Source organism: Macrotis lagotis, chromosome 1, assembly GCF_037893015.1.
Source record: "Macrotis lagotis isolate mMagLag1 chromosome 1, bilby.v1.9.chrom.fasta, whole genome shotgun sequence".
NCBI classification, from domain to species: domain Eukaryota; kingdom Metazoa; phylum Chordata; class Mammalia; order Peramelemorphia; family Peramelidae; genus Macrotis; species Macrotis lagotis.
In genome coordinates this window covers 816,741,126-816,756,437 of record NC_133658.1, presented here as the reverse complement: position 1 = coordinate 816,756,437, position 15,312 = coordinate 816,741,126, and the positions used below count along the sequence as shown (strand labels likewise).

Genomic DNA, 15,312 nt, shown 5'->3' with positions numbered 1-15,312 from the left:
AAAAGTTGAGGATTTATGAGGGTTTATTTTATAACCTGCAACTTTGCTAAAATTGCTAATTGTTTCCAGTAGTTTTTTAGATGATTTCTTGGGATTCTCTAGGTAGACCATCATGTCAACTGCAAAGAGTGAGAGTTTTGTCTCTTCCTTCCCAATTCTAATTCCTTTAATTTCTTTTTCTTCTCTAATTGCTGCTGCTAACATTTCTAATACACTATTGAATAGTAGTGGTGATAAGGGGCACCCTTGTTTCACCCCTAATATTATTGGGAATGCTTCTAGCCTCTCCCCATTGAGTATAATGCTTGTTGATGGTTTCAGATAGATACTGCTAATGATTTTAAGGAACAGTCCATTTATTCCTACACTCTCTAGTGTTTTTAATAGGAATGGATGCTGCATTTTGTCAAAAGCTTTTTCAGCATCTATTGATATGATCATATGATTTCTGATAGGTTTGTTGTTGATATAATTGAGTATACTAACAGTTTTCCTAATATTGAACCAACCCTGCATTCCTGGAATAAATCCTACTTGATCATAATGTATTATCCTAGTGATGAGTTGTTGTAATCATTTTGCTAAGATTTTATTTAGGATTTTTGCATCTATATTCATCAGGGAGATAGGTCTATAATTTTCTTTCTCTGTTTTAACTCTTCCTGGTTTAGGTAACAGTACCATATTGGTTTCATAGAAAGAGTTAGGCAGAGTTTCATCTTTCCCTATTTTTCCAAAGAGTTTATATAGGATTGGAACCAATTGTTCCTTAAATGTTTGGTAGAATTCACTTGTGAATCCATCAGGCCCTGGAGATTTTTTTTAGGGAGTTCAGTAATGGCTTGTTGGATTTCTTTTTTCTGAGATAGGGTTGTTTAGGTATTTAATCTCTTCTTCATTTAACCTGGGCAACTTATATTTTTTGTAAATATTCATCCATTTCACTTAGATTATCAAATTTATTGGCATAGAGTTGGGCAAAATAATTTTGAATTATTACTTTAATTTCCTCCTCATTGGTGGTGAGTTCACCTTTTTCATTTATGATACTAGCAATTTGGTTTTCTTCTTTCTTTTTTTAAAATCAAATTGACTAGAGGTTTATCGATTTTATTGTTTTTTTCATACCAACTTTTGATTTTATTTATTAATTAAATAGTTTTTTGCTTTCAATTTTATTAATTTCTCCTTTAATTTTTAGAATTTCTAATTTGGTACTTAATTGGAGATTTTTGATTTGTTCTTTCTCTAATTTTTTAGTTGCATGTTTAGTACATTGATTTCCTCTTTCTCCAATTTATTCATATAAGCATTTATTTTTTTTAGGTCTTTTTTTTGCAAGGCAAATGGGGTTAAGTGGCTTGCCCAAGGCCACACAGTTAGGTAATTATTAAGTGTCTGAGACCGGATTTGAACCCAGGTACTCCTGACTCCAGGGCCGGTGCTTTATTCACTGCTCCACCTAGCCGCCCCTCATATAAGCATTTAGAGCTATAATATATCCCCTGAGAGTTGCTTTGAATGAATCCCATAGGTTTTGATATATTGTTTCATTATTATCATTATCTAGGATAAAATGGTTAATTCTTTCTATAATTTGTTTTTTGGTCCACTCATTTTTTAAAATGAGGTTATTCAGTTTCCAATTTGTTCTGGGTCTATATCTCCTTGGCCCAGTATTGCATAGAGGACAGGTTTCTAATGTGGGAATTGAGGAAGGATAGCATTATTAGTATAGGAAATAATCAATTAATTGATGTAGAGATAAAAGATGGAGTGTTGTATATGAAAAATGTCTGAAATGTTATTGTTATTATATCAGAGTATTTCATAGAAAGTAGTAATATGTGAGGCAGCTAGGTGGCTCAGTGGATAAAGCACCGGCCCTGGAGTCAGGAGTACCTTGGTTCAAATCCTCTCTCAGACACTTAATAATTACCTACCTGTGTGGCCTTGGGCAAGCCACTTAACCCCACTTGCCTTGCAAAAACCTAAAAAATAAAAAAAAATTTAAAAAAGAAAGTAGTAATATGTAATAAAGATGGAAAGACAGGGAAGGGGTCAAGCTTTTAATATCAAATACAGGCATTTACATTTGTTCATTGAGGTAATAGGGAGACTGAAGTTAATTGAACTTGGGGAGAATAGGTGACTGTGGTGTTTAGGAAATAACTGTTATGTTAAATCATAAGATATTAGAATTATTTTTTTGAAATAAGAGTCCTAATGTAATATAGTATAGAATTATTCTTGGGTAACTAATTAAATTAATGATTTAACTTCTGGATGTTTTTGGAAATTTTAGAAGGATTGTAGAAGGAATTTGTTTCACTAATCTATGAACATCATAGATGTTGACCATCAAAATACTGATTGCACAATTTTGATATTTTAATTTTTGGTTATAAACCTCAGACTAAAACAGAAATTCAGTCTAAAATATTTTTTCCTTATTCATTTATTCCTTTGAACTTCAAGTAAAGCCTTAAAAATATTTGATTTCAAAATTAGTGTCAGTAACTTGATGCCTAACAATCCATGGGACTTATCTTCATGAGTTCTCAGTCATTCTTGGTTATTGCTCTAGTCACATTTCATGTTGGAAAAGCTATCTCCATAGGTTTCAATTTTGACTTGAAATATATTTTTTTCAAAATGGTTAATTCAGAAAAGAATTGATTCCTTGGTTAACTCTCCTTATTGCTTTCTGAAGTTTTAAGACTCTTCTGGAGATTTTTGAACTGTCAGAATCTCAGGTTAACTCTTATATGATGATCTCCTTTTGTAATTTGAATTACCAGCAAAAATCATTCTTGCTATTCTATGGACTCAGAAGGACAGGAAGTTAGGGGGCAGCTAGGTGGTATGGTGGATAGAGCATCGACCCAAGAGTCAAGAGGACCTGAGTTCAAATCCGGCCCCAGACACTTAATAATTACTTAGCTGTGTGACCTTGGGCAAGTTGCTTAATCCCATTGCCTTGTAAAAACCAAAAATAAATAAATAAATAAATACAGGAAGTTGTCAAATGATTTTCTTTTGTTTTCCCTGTAAGTTTTTTTTTAACTTTTCCTTCTCTGCCTCTTTGTCCCCTTTTATTTCAAAGAAGTAGAAGACTTTCTTTTATTTTCAAAATGAATACAAAAGTTTTGTACTCATATACTATCAATATGTTTTAAAGGTTTAAGAGTATTAGAACTGTCTTTTAGGACCAGAATATGGACAGTAAAGGGCAAAGGATGCATATCAGTTCTTTTAACAGAATTTTTGTTGTTGTTCAGTTGTTTTGGTTATGTCTGAATCTTCATGACCCAATTTGGGCTTTCTTGACAGAGATACAGAAACAATTTGCCATTTCCTTCTCCAGCTCTTTTTATAGATGAGGAGTAGAGAGAAGGAGGGTTAAGTGACTTGTCCAGGGTCACAGGAATAGAAAATGTCTAAGGCCAGATTTGAACTCAGGAAGATGAGTCTTTTTGACTTCAGGACAGGCATTCTTCTCACAGGGCCATCTCTAATCATCCTGATCTATATCTTGCCCTGGGCTCCAGATGGCTCTGGAGAAGAATGAGGCTGGTGCCCTCTCACAGCTCTGCCTCTCCTAAATCCAATTCACTTTCAAATCATGTCATTATCGTCCTGATGTCATTGACCTTTTTAGATCAGTATAAAGATGTGTTGCAACGTTCAACTCAATTTAAAAATCTCTATGATTTCAGAACACATTTGCTTTCCAGTACAGTAATATATTTATCAAAATTCATCATTCCCTCAATGAGGAAAAGACTAGATGTAAAAAATTTCCAAAACATTTTTTTGGAATTTTTTACAATGTGATGAAAATATTCACTGATTTTATGACAATAGTGTTGTCTTCAATCAAAAAAAGAGCTCATTAGTAAAAAAATTTATTTATCCAGTTTTGAGTACTCTAATATTAATCTATGACAAACTTTTTTTCCTACATGAAAACAGCAGCATTTTTAACTAGTCTTCTCATTCTTTTTTTAACAATATTTTTGTTTATATTATCACAGTAATCTTGTGAGAGTAGTCATAACACCCCCCCCCAAAAAAGATGAGAAAACTCAAGAATAGCAAGAGAGAGAGAGAAATGTACTTCAGTCTGTGTTCAGATTCCAATAACTCTGTCTTTGGGATGAGTTGCCTTCCCCATCATAGCCACCAGAGAAGTTGCTTCAATATTTTTTTCAACAGTTGCTATCACTAGCTGTATTTCCCTCCACTCTATTCCTCCTCACTCTCACCTACTCCATTCTCTCTCTCCTTTGAACCTGTCCCTGTTCAGAAGTATGTTGTATCTGAGTATCCTCTCCCACTATTTTCCCTCTCTTCTATCACCTGTTCCCCCTTCTCTCCCCACCCCCATTCCCCCTTATCCCATCCTTTTCTTCTCATTTTTCTCTGGGGTAAGATAGATTTCTATACTCTATTATGTGTGTATGTTATTTCCTATCTGAGCCATTTCTGAGGAGAATGAAGGCTCACTCATTCTCCCTTGCCTTTTTCTTGACTCTTGTGTGAAATATCTTAGCCTCTTCTTCCTCTCCTTTTTCTTCCTCCCAGTACTTTTCTTTATCACCCATTGACTCCATCTTTTTACTATATTATATTATTATATTCAGCTCCTTCCTGTGCCTTGTCTATATATACTCCTTCTAACTGTTCTTGTAAATGAAGAAGTTCATGAGTTATCAGTATCTTCTTCCCATGCAGGAATACAAGCAGTTCAACATCATTAAGTTCCTCATAATTAATCCTTCTCATCCATTCCTTCTATGGTTTCCTGGAGGCCTGTACTTGGAGATCAAACTTTCTGTTCAACTCTGGTTGTTTCAATAGGAAAGTTTGAAAGTCTTCTGTTTCATTGAAAGTCCATCTTTTCCCCTGAAAGAGGATGTTCAGTTTTTCTGGGTAGTTGATTCTCGGTTGTAAACCAAGGTCTTTTGCCTTTTTAGAATATCAACTTCCAAGCCTTATAAGCCCTTAATGTAGACACTGCCAGATCCTGTGTAATCCTGACTAGAGAGCCATAGTAGTTGAATTGCTTGTTTCTGGAAGCATTTAATATTTTCTCTTGGACTTGGGACTTTTTTAGTTTGGCTATAATCGTCTTAGAAGTTTTTCTTTTGGGATCTCTTTCAGGAGGTGTTAGGTGAATTCCTTCAATTTCTATTTTACCCTCTGCTTCTAGGATCTCAGGGCAATTTTTTTCTTGATTAGTTCTTGAAAATTATTTCTTATTTCTTGAAAAATGAAGTCTAGGCTCTTTTTCTGGTCATGACTTTCAGGAAGCCTAATAGTTTTTAAATGATCTCTTCTGGATCTGTTTTCAAGGTCAGTTGTTTTTCCAATGAGATATTTCACATTTTCTTCTAATTTTGGTTTGGGTTTTTTTTAAGAATAGTTTTCTTTCTTCCTGAGTTATCACAAAGTTATCAACTTCATTTAGTTCCATTCTGCATTTGAAGGAGTTATTCTCTTCAGAGAGCTTTTTTATCTCCTTTTCCATCTGGCCAATTCTGCTTTTTAAGGTATTCTTCTCCTCATTTGCCTTTTGTGTTTCTTTCACCAAGTTGCTGACTTGATTTTCATGATTTATCCACATCACTCTCATTTCTCCTCCCAATTTTTCCTCTACCTCCCTTAATTGCTTTTCAAAGTCTTTTTTATGAGCTCATCCATAGCCTGAGACTATTTTCTATTTCTCTTTGAGGTTTTGGCTATAGAAGCTTCAATTTTGTCATCATCTGAGTATGTATTTTGATCCTCCATGACCAAAGTAATTTTCTATGGTCAGATTCTTCTTTTTCTGTTGTTTGCTCATTTCCTCAACCAATGACTGATTTACCATACTTCCAAAGCTTTGGGAGGCTTTTGGGACAACCCACAGGCCCCTTAATTTCTCCATGGTCTCATGAAAGACTCTGACTGCTCTCTTGTCAGTGCTTTGGTATGTGGATGGTCACAGGTGTTCCCCTCTGCCCTGGAGCTGTGAGGAGAGTCCCTGCTTGGCTATGGTGGTATGAGAACCCAAACTGCAACCTTGATTTGGGTGTGGCAAATAGCAGAGTCCTGCCCCAGGGAGAGCAGAGAGACCTCTGCATTTTCCCTTGCCCCCCTTACCATCTATGGGCTGAGAGCTCTGGATGTGCTGGGAGGCTCTGCCTACTCCTGCTGCAGGTTCTCACTGCAGTGCTGCTCTGAGGCCAGCACTCTGCTCTGCAAAGTGCAGCAGAGTTCTCTCACTACCCCTTCTAGCTGTGCCCAATGATCTCTGCACCAAGAGGTCTGGAAACTGCTTCCTCTGCCATGGAACAAGGTACCCAGACTTGTGCTGCACTATGCTGTGGCTGCAGCTATACTGTGGCTTTTTCCAAACCCTGGTCCCAGGGGAACAGACCTTTTCTGAAGAACTTCTAAGTTGTCTTGGACTGGGAAATTGTATCACTCAGTCTTGCTATGGATTCTGCCCCTCTAAATTTTGGCTAGAGTCATAATTTGGAGTTTTGGGGGGAGTTTTCGGGAATTCCTGTTTTCACGCACCATCTTGGCTCTGCCCCCTGGGCTTCTCATTCTTTTTCCAACTCTTTGCAGCAAGCATTTTTCAGTTGCTATTTTTTAATTTTTAACCAAAATCTCTTTTATACTTCTACATGCTAGAACATAGTTCATCGTATTCTTGAAGGATCTTTGATTCTCTACATCAGTTATTGCTGAAATTTTTCTAACAGTAATTGATCTATTCTGTAAGAAGAGCTACTTTTATATGTTTCTTGGGATATCATATTCTTTAAAAAACACATAATTAAAAATAAAGAAAGTAGTGAAATACTTGAATTTAGACTGAAATTTAGCACTCAGCTATCAGACCCCTAACTAAAAGTGAGGAAAACCTGGTCAGGATCAAATATTCTGAGTTGGTCTGGTGTCAGCAGAAGCAGAGAGAGGATAATTTCTGTCACCAGCTGGAACCATATTAAAATTGTAAGCTATTCCAAGATTCCTTATGCCTCTTCAGATACTAAGTAGATTTATTGTTTGGTGAAGACATTGTTATTTTTATCCTTCATTCTCAAGAGGAAGGTGACATCAGGAAGGTGATGCCATGATATGCAAGTGAATTGGATTTGAGGGAATGCTGTACCAAGTCACCAGCCTCACTTTCTCTTCTGGAGACAACTGAGTCTAGTAGCCAGATATGGATCTGATGAAGTCAGTTGTCTAAGGTCAAATTTGAATTCAGATCTTCCTGACTCCAGGGCTGGTGCTCTACCTACTGTGCCATCTAGCTCCCCCCCTCCCCACACCTGTTTCAGTGAAGATAGAATATACCTAAAGATAGAGCTTACCTGAATGGTAATATCATGGGGAAATCTTAATGTTTCTAAATTTCTGTATCTTGTAGGTCCAAGAGGAAGGGACATGTGATTTCTGTAGGGGAAATTCATCATACAAGTTCTCTGTATGTGAAATAATCTACTTTTCTGGTCCCAGTCATTGACAAACTCTCTTTTCTGTGGGCCAGACCAGCTTTTTGTGGCAATTTCAGCAGTTCATGACCAGAAACTGTTTCCTTGTCTTTCTCTGTTTAGATGTCTAAAGTGTCACTATAGTAACACCTCAGTTCTTCTTTCATGTCTGAAAACCTCAAACTCTTCAAACAGCTGTGAACCCAAAAATAAATTTTAAAAATCCTTCAAAGTATGAGCAACAATGAAAATAACCAAGAAATTTCTGGTGCAAAACATAGTGCGATGACTTTGAGCAACTAACTTCTACTTGAAGGACCTCAATTTCTCATCTTTACCATATAAGAGTGAGCTAGATCAGTGGTGCCAAACTTAAATAGGAATGGGAGCCATTAATATACTTAAGGGTCCCTGTGGGCTAAATGTTGACTTAGTTTTAAAATGAAATGCTATCCATGTTTCATTATATTTTTATTTATTTTGTTCAATGTTTCCCAGTTATATTTTAATTTGATTTGAGACTCAGATGATTTTGTACTTGACATCTATGGGCTAGATGATCCTCAAGATCTATTCTAGCCCTAACATTCAATGGTTGTAATTACCGGGTCTAGAGGCATGATATGATTGTTGACTTCACTTGATTGAAGGACCTTGGGATGATTGGTGGCTATTGAAGTCAAGATTTGAAAATCACAAAGTTAAGACACAAGAAAAGGATAGATAGGGAAAAGAGAGAGTAAGATAGAAAAAAGAAAAGTTGACAAATGGTAGAAAAGTGAGCAGTAATAGAGATTAGCCATGACCATTGAACTAGTGAGAAGTATACTTACTGATAGGACATGAATTAATAACATGGAACAGAGTTGTCATGCTAGTATAGAGAAAAGAAAAAAATACATACTTATAGTTTATAATATAGAGTATTTGGTGTAAGTACAGAAATCTCAATATATCTCAGTATAAGGAGATATATCTCCATATTATATAGCATTAATTTGAGATATTATTATATTCCCTATTCTCTATTTACAAAGACAAGGGAGAGTATAATAAATTTTAGAAAATTTTGGAAATTCATTGGTGATGTGGTTCTGACTCTGATTTTCCATTAATGGACTGTGGGATCTTGGACAGTCACTTCTAATCTCTGAGTTTTAATTTCCTTATCTATAAAATGAAAGGGGTTATACTAGATGATATATAAAGTACTTTTAAGTTCTCAAATTTAGTGGTAGCAGCAACTTTGAAATATTGTGGTACTGAAAGTGTTAACTTGATTTTTATGGAGATTTCTTTACACAGAACACTGCCTCATTCAATCAGTTTGCTTAACTGAGGATTAACCACATAATTCAATATTTTGATAGTATAATTATAGTTTGGGTATTATCAAATTACTAGTTTGGGTAATCACAACTTTTCTATGTATATCACAACCTTTCTATACTTTTTCTTCCCAATTCATATCCATATTTTCCCATAAATTCTCCCTCTCCCCCACTTCCCCTTCCTTCTTCTTCCTCTTCCTCCTCCTCCTCCTCCTCCTCCTCCTCCTCCTCCTCCTCCTCCTCCTCCTCCTTCTTCTTCTTCTTCTCTCTCTCTCTCTCTCTCTCTCTCTCTCTCTCTCTCTCTCTCTCTCTCTCTCTCTCTCTGTCTCTCTCTCTTATTTTTTAGTCACAGTTCATAGGCACATGATCCCAATTTTGATTTGTATGGAACCTTTAACCTATTCCATTTTTCCCAACCTGGGCTTGCTTGCCTCTTCTTAGATAGCTTCATTACACTCTTTTACCATATTGGTGCCTGATCACCCAATCAGTTTTAGCCCTACTGTAGGTCAGAACTCCCAAACTCAAGAGATTCACCAATCTCAAACTGTTCAGCAAGAAGGACTACACAAGCCATGCACTTGAACTGATGCTGAGCAAGATTTGCAGAACCAGAATAACACTGTACACTGTAACAGCAACATGGGGGTGATGATCAACCTTAATGGACTTGCTCATTCCATCAGTGCAATAATCAGGGACAATTTTAGGTCATCAGTGATGGAGAATACCATCTGTATTCAGAGAAAGAACTATGGAGTTTATACAAAAACCAAGGGCTATTACCTTCATTTTTTAAAAGTTGTCTTATGTACTATATAATTTTGCTATCACTAATATTTTATTTTTTCCTCAAGAATATGATTTTTTCTCTCAACACATTCAATTTTGATCAATGTATAATATGGAAACAAAGTAAACATTATCAGACTGCCTTCTGTGGGAAGATGGGGGAGTGAGGAAAATTGTAAAATTCAAAACATTACCAAAAAATTATAGGTAGAAACTAATATTGTATATAATTGGAAAACAAAATATTTATATTAAAAAAAACAGGCAATGAACTATAACCTCTGACTCATAAAGCCTCCATAGAAGATCTGTCCAATATATTGAAGGCATTGCTTAATTTAATTTTTAAAATTACTATTATGATTCTTAGTCCCTTAAAAACTTCTACCTAGAATTTTGAAAGGTTCAAGTTCCATTGGAGTGACTAGAGGAAACTGCAAAAGCTTTGAATGTTATATCATTGACTTGATCAATATTTAATGAAATACTTGTCTGCAGTGTGTAAATAGAATCTAACAGTAGAAACAATAAATGTTGAAGAGCGAGAGGATGATCCCTTGAGAAGGTTAAAATTTCTCTGATATTTTATGAGTGGTTTCTTATGGAAATTAATGAAGTAATTTGAAAATACTTAAAACTGGATAGGGCACAACCATAGGGGTTCCTCATACAGGAGTGTTTACACCTCTTTTTCTTATTCTTTGACAATGGACTACAATGCTATAGTGCTCTTTGCTAAAGCAGTTTTTCTTGCTTGGCTAATGAGCTAACAAATCTGGTTTCAACAACCTCATACAGGGGAACAGCTGTTTTGAGGGAGGAAGTATAAACCTATAGCTAAGTCATCATTTCAGCCAAAAGTTTTCAAAGTATCTCCACCCTAACCCATGCTACATTTGTATTATTTGGATATGAGTGAAAAAGCATGTACTGAATCTTGTGGAATTTCAGACAACCTAAAGGAGTTGTTTTGGATTATCTGGAACAATAGCCATGGATCTGCCATTAGAAGCGATCCTTCCCTTTCCAGATATCCCATGCTTCTTTGTTTTGTTTGCCTTCTGCTAAGCACTTATCACCTTCTAATTTAACATTATTCTATATTTTTGTGTGTATGTAATATTTTACCCATCTACTCTAAGCTCTTCCAGGATAGGGACTGTGTTATTCTTCATCTTTAGTGATCTCTGGTATCCATCATATAGTAAGCATCTGAATGTTTGTTTAAATAAACTGGGGAACTAAGTGGTTCTGGTAGCCTAGGACAAATGGAAACAGCTGTGCACCAAAATCATAGATCACAGAATTTAGAACTAGAAAAAAATCATCTTGTATACCCCCCATATGTTACTTTTTTCCACCCACTCATCACTTTCTGTCATCTTTGGACACTTTCTTCCTCCAAAAGCGAAGTCAGCTCTCTCATCTGAGAAGCAATAGAAATATCACTAATAATTGGGGTCAGAACTATGGAACTTAAATGTCCAAGTCCCAGCTCTGACACTTGATAGATTTGTGACCTTAAGCAATTAAACTGACTGAATCTCTATTCCTTCATCTTTAAAAAAAAACTACTGACTTGACAGACTTATTTTTTGTTTTTGTTTTTGTTTTTTGCAAGGCAATGAGAAGTTGAGTGACTTGCCCAAGGTCACACAGCTAGGTGGTTATTAAATGTCTGAGGTCAGATTTGAACTCAGGTCCTCCTGACTCCAGGGCCAGTTCTCTAGCCACTGTGTCACCTAGCTGCCCCTTGACAGGCTTATTTTGTAAATAAAGTTCCATAAAAATGTATGCCCTGGTCTCAGATTTCCATTTCTCTTTCCTTGTGATTTCATGGGTATTAGGAACTTCTGAGTGTGGAAATTTTTACCTTTTGTGCAGATTGACAATCAGGAATTTAGAGTTAGATTGCTTCCTGAAGCACTGGGAGAATAAATAACTACAAGAATGACAAAAAAGCCAAGTTATATAATGTTTTAAGGCTTGCATAATAGTTTACATTTATTTTCTCATTTGCTGTGAGATAATTGCTTTCATTTCTCTATTTTACAAATGTGATAAGACTGAGAGAAATTACGTTGTCTGTGATCAGAGAACTTATATTTATAAGGTGTCAGACTCGAATCCAAAGTGAATTCTATGCATATACCTCACTACCTCTCTTCTATCAAGTACCTTCCTACTACTGTTACTCTTGTTCTTACCACATCCTCTAAGCCTCTCCCATTTCATTCTGAATATACAATCAAATCAACTTTGCCATTATTGCAAAGAAGGAACTATTGATTTATTTCTCCAGGGCTCCATTCACCATCCCTGTAACTTTCCAAACCAAAATATTTTTCCCTGACCACCAGTCTCCCCTACAATAATGAATTTCATTGAGGACAGGGACTGCAGAGGAAGGGCTCATTCATTATGGGCCAATGAGATAATAATTGGGGACACCGTGAAACCCAAGGACCCTAAGTCATCCAAATGACAATGGACTTTTCCATTGACTTGCAACCAGAAGCCATTTGTTCATGTAGCTCTGGCAACTAGCTTTGGCAGTATTTTCCCATTAAAAGGGGAGTTTGTGATGTATTACTTCTGTCTTTTTTTGTGTCTCTTTCTCTCATTGTCTCTCTCTCTCTCTCATGCTTTTGTGCTTTGTACATATTAAGTTCTCAAATGCTTTATTCATTCATTTGTCAGAGTTTAGTTTCTCCTTTTACTAATAAAGATTGTATTTCTATGTTTTGGAGATGAGATCATTCATTACCCACTGCCCAGTCTTTTATTCTTGAGCCTTTCTAAACACATTCAAAGCTAGTCCTCAAATGACAAACACAGAGTTTGTTCTTAGAATTGTACTTGATGCACGTCAGAGCACCTTACAGAGCTTATGCTTGTCTAGTATATTTAAAAAAACAAAATTATCGTTGGAGTAGGATTATTGTAAAACTAATAAATCCTTGTTGTTATTATTACCAGAGGCTGTATGTGGTATATAAAATGGTGGATTAGGAGTCTAGAACCCCTGAGTTCAAAGCTTGCTTCAGATACTGACTATATGTGTGAGGCAAGAAGTTGCTCTACTTCAGTATCCTCACTGGACAAATAAGTCTAACCTATCTCCTATGCCCCAGGATTGTTGAGGATCAAATGAAATGATGCATATAAATCATATTATTGACTTTGAAGTGCCATATAAAGTGCCACCTATTGAAGTGACTGCAACTGCTGCCACTACAACAACTGCTACTTAGAAAAAGTAAATAAACTACCAAGGCAATTAAATAAATTCTAAGTCATAAACATCATGTTAAGTGAGAAAAAAGTGAGAACATTGGGAATTGAGGTTCCTAAAAATGTTCAAGGAGAGACTGGATGACTTCCTCTTAGGGATACTATAAAGGAGATCCTTACTAATTGAAGAAGGTTGATTATATTGCTCCCGAGGTTCCTTCCAGGGCTAAGATTTTAAAATGACCACTGCTGTTGCCCTTCCGTCTGTGCCCAGGTCTTGATGATTTTCAGTTTCACCAGAAAGGCAGACAGTGGTAGCTGCTCTATCTCTGGCTGCTGTTATCTCCTCTTCAGAATACCCCAAGTATTAGCTCTTTCCTCTTTCCTACAGGGATTTTGAGTACAAAGTCACCATTGACTTCTTGTACCTCTGACACTAGCTTTGACTATTTAGGACTACTTTGGGGAAAAAAAACTATGGAAACAACATCATGGCAACTTCTGAATTGATCAGAGAAGGCATAGTTTACCTTAGAACATCTTAGCATTCTTTTCTGTTCCTTTCCCCTGATATGTGGCAACCTTTTCCTCTTGCATTTAGGGGTCCAGTGTCTCAAGGTTCTCTTCTGTCATCTTTTTGAAAAACTATTCTCAATATGGGATCTGAGAAACTCCTGCACCCAAGAGTGTAAGTGGTAATTGCAATTAATGTGTTGCTTGTCCCACTGGATATTTGCATCTTAATTGAATTTGTAAAGCAAAATAAAATAAAATAACTAATTATGGATATTGACATTAGCAAACCAGGTGGGAGAATTACTTTAGAGATTGAGAGGGCTTCCTGACATCACTGAAAACAAACTATATGTAGCTAAAATTTTTTTCCAAGATATAGTGCCAGCTTTTCCCCTATTTGGAATATCTGTTGTTGTGATTCTGGAACCAGCTTTGGCAATATTCATTAGGAGAACCATCCACTGCAAGGGAAAACTCTTAACAGGAATAGACCAGGTGATGATAATTGACTATAAGGTAGTTTGCTTACTGGTGTCCATGACCTCATTCATCAATAAAATGTTAAGTATAATACTATCTGCTCTCCACATTACTGTTATAGTCCATTGAATTTTCTTTCTTTTCTGCTCATCTCTAGAAACCAAGCCTCACTTGGCTTCTAGAGGGACAGTGGGTCCTAATTTCTACTCTAATTGGAAATGGAGATGATAATAATTTCACTACTTGCCTTAGAGGAATGTTTTGAGGAAAACATTTAGTACATCTTAAGGGACTATAGAAATCTGAGTTAGCATTTCAAGAGTGACAACAAATTACAGTAATCTTTTTTTTCTTATGTAGAACTTTAGTGTAGAAGCCTAAGTTAGCATTTCAGGAGTAAAAAAACAAATTCCAGGAATCTTCTTTTTAGGTAGAAGGACTTTATTGTTTGATACTATATTTGGTTAGATTAATTTTTTTTTGTTTAACCAGACTTGATTTTATCAGTATAAGGAGTTCCCCTTTACATTTTGTAGTGGATAGAACAATGACCTTGATAGCAGGAAGATCAGAATTCAAATCTTACCTTAAATATTTACTACCTGTGTGACCTTGGTTAAGGTATTTAATTTCTTTTGCATTCATTTTCCTTATCTGTAAAGTGAGAAGTGGCTGAACTCAGTCATCAATACAGGTAGTCACTTGTTTTTGCAATTTAGGGTCTTAGAGAATTACCTGAAGAAGGTCTCCCTGACTGTAAGATCTATCTTCTATCTCATATCTCATGTTTGTATTATAACTTAATTTATTAGCTTAGTCTTATTTTTATTGCCTCATGGTTTGGTTTTTTCCTCCCCTCATTTTTCCACAGTGCTAAAAATATGGTAGGGGCTGAATATAGTCTGGAATCCCTTACAGAAGGGGAGAATTGAATTGAATTGCATTATTGGCACCAATTTCTATATAAACTTGAACATACAGTTCTTATAGCATTTCACTGTTTGCAAAGTGCTCTCCACATATCATTCCAAGAAGGTAAGTAGCTCAAGAACTATTATTGTTCCCTCTCAACATAAGTAGGAATTGAGGCTTGGAGAGGTCAAGATTTTTGTCCATAGTCACACTACTAGTAAGGGTTCTAATCTGGACTTTGAACCTAGGTCTCTTGTCACTAGAAAGGCATCATATTGCATCTTTTTACCTTTTTTAAAAATCTTTATTACTTTTCACTCATTCTACTCCATCACCTACCCTCTGTTATTCCAAAGTAGTGATGTTGTTTTTCATATCTGAATTCTCTTTACCCTAAAACTACTTTGTGTCTGCCTTGACTGGATTAGAATGACTGATTTTAAGATTCCTAGCATCTCTAATGAAATTATAGAATGTTAGAGCTTGAAGGGACTTTAGAAAACATTTATTTCCAAGAATTCTTAACCTGGAGTCTATGAATATTTTTTATTTTT

The 15,312-nt window shown here is 35.8% G+C and overlaps 1 protein-coding gene across 2 annotated transcripts in view; it reads left to right on the top strand.

The window, feature by feature from the left end:
- Positions 1-15,312, top strand: part of ME3 (malic enzyme 3) — a 324,153-nt gene that overhangs the window by 57,510 nt on the left and 251,331 nt on the right. The window contains exon 1 of one of the 2 annotated variants that reach the window (XM_074217064.1): positions 9,172-13,538. The exons of the other annotated variant lie outside the window; for it this stretch is intronic. The gene's annotated coding sequence lies outside the window, so the exon portion shown is untranslated. Of the gene's footprint in view, positions 1-9,171; positions 13,539-15,312 lie in introns of those variants that run through there. 2 annotated transcript variants of the gene reach the window in all.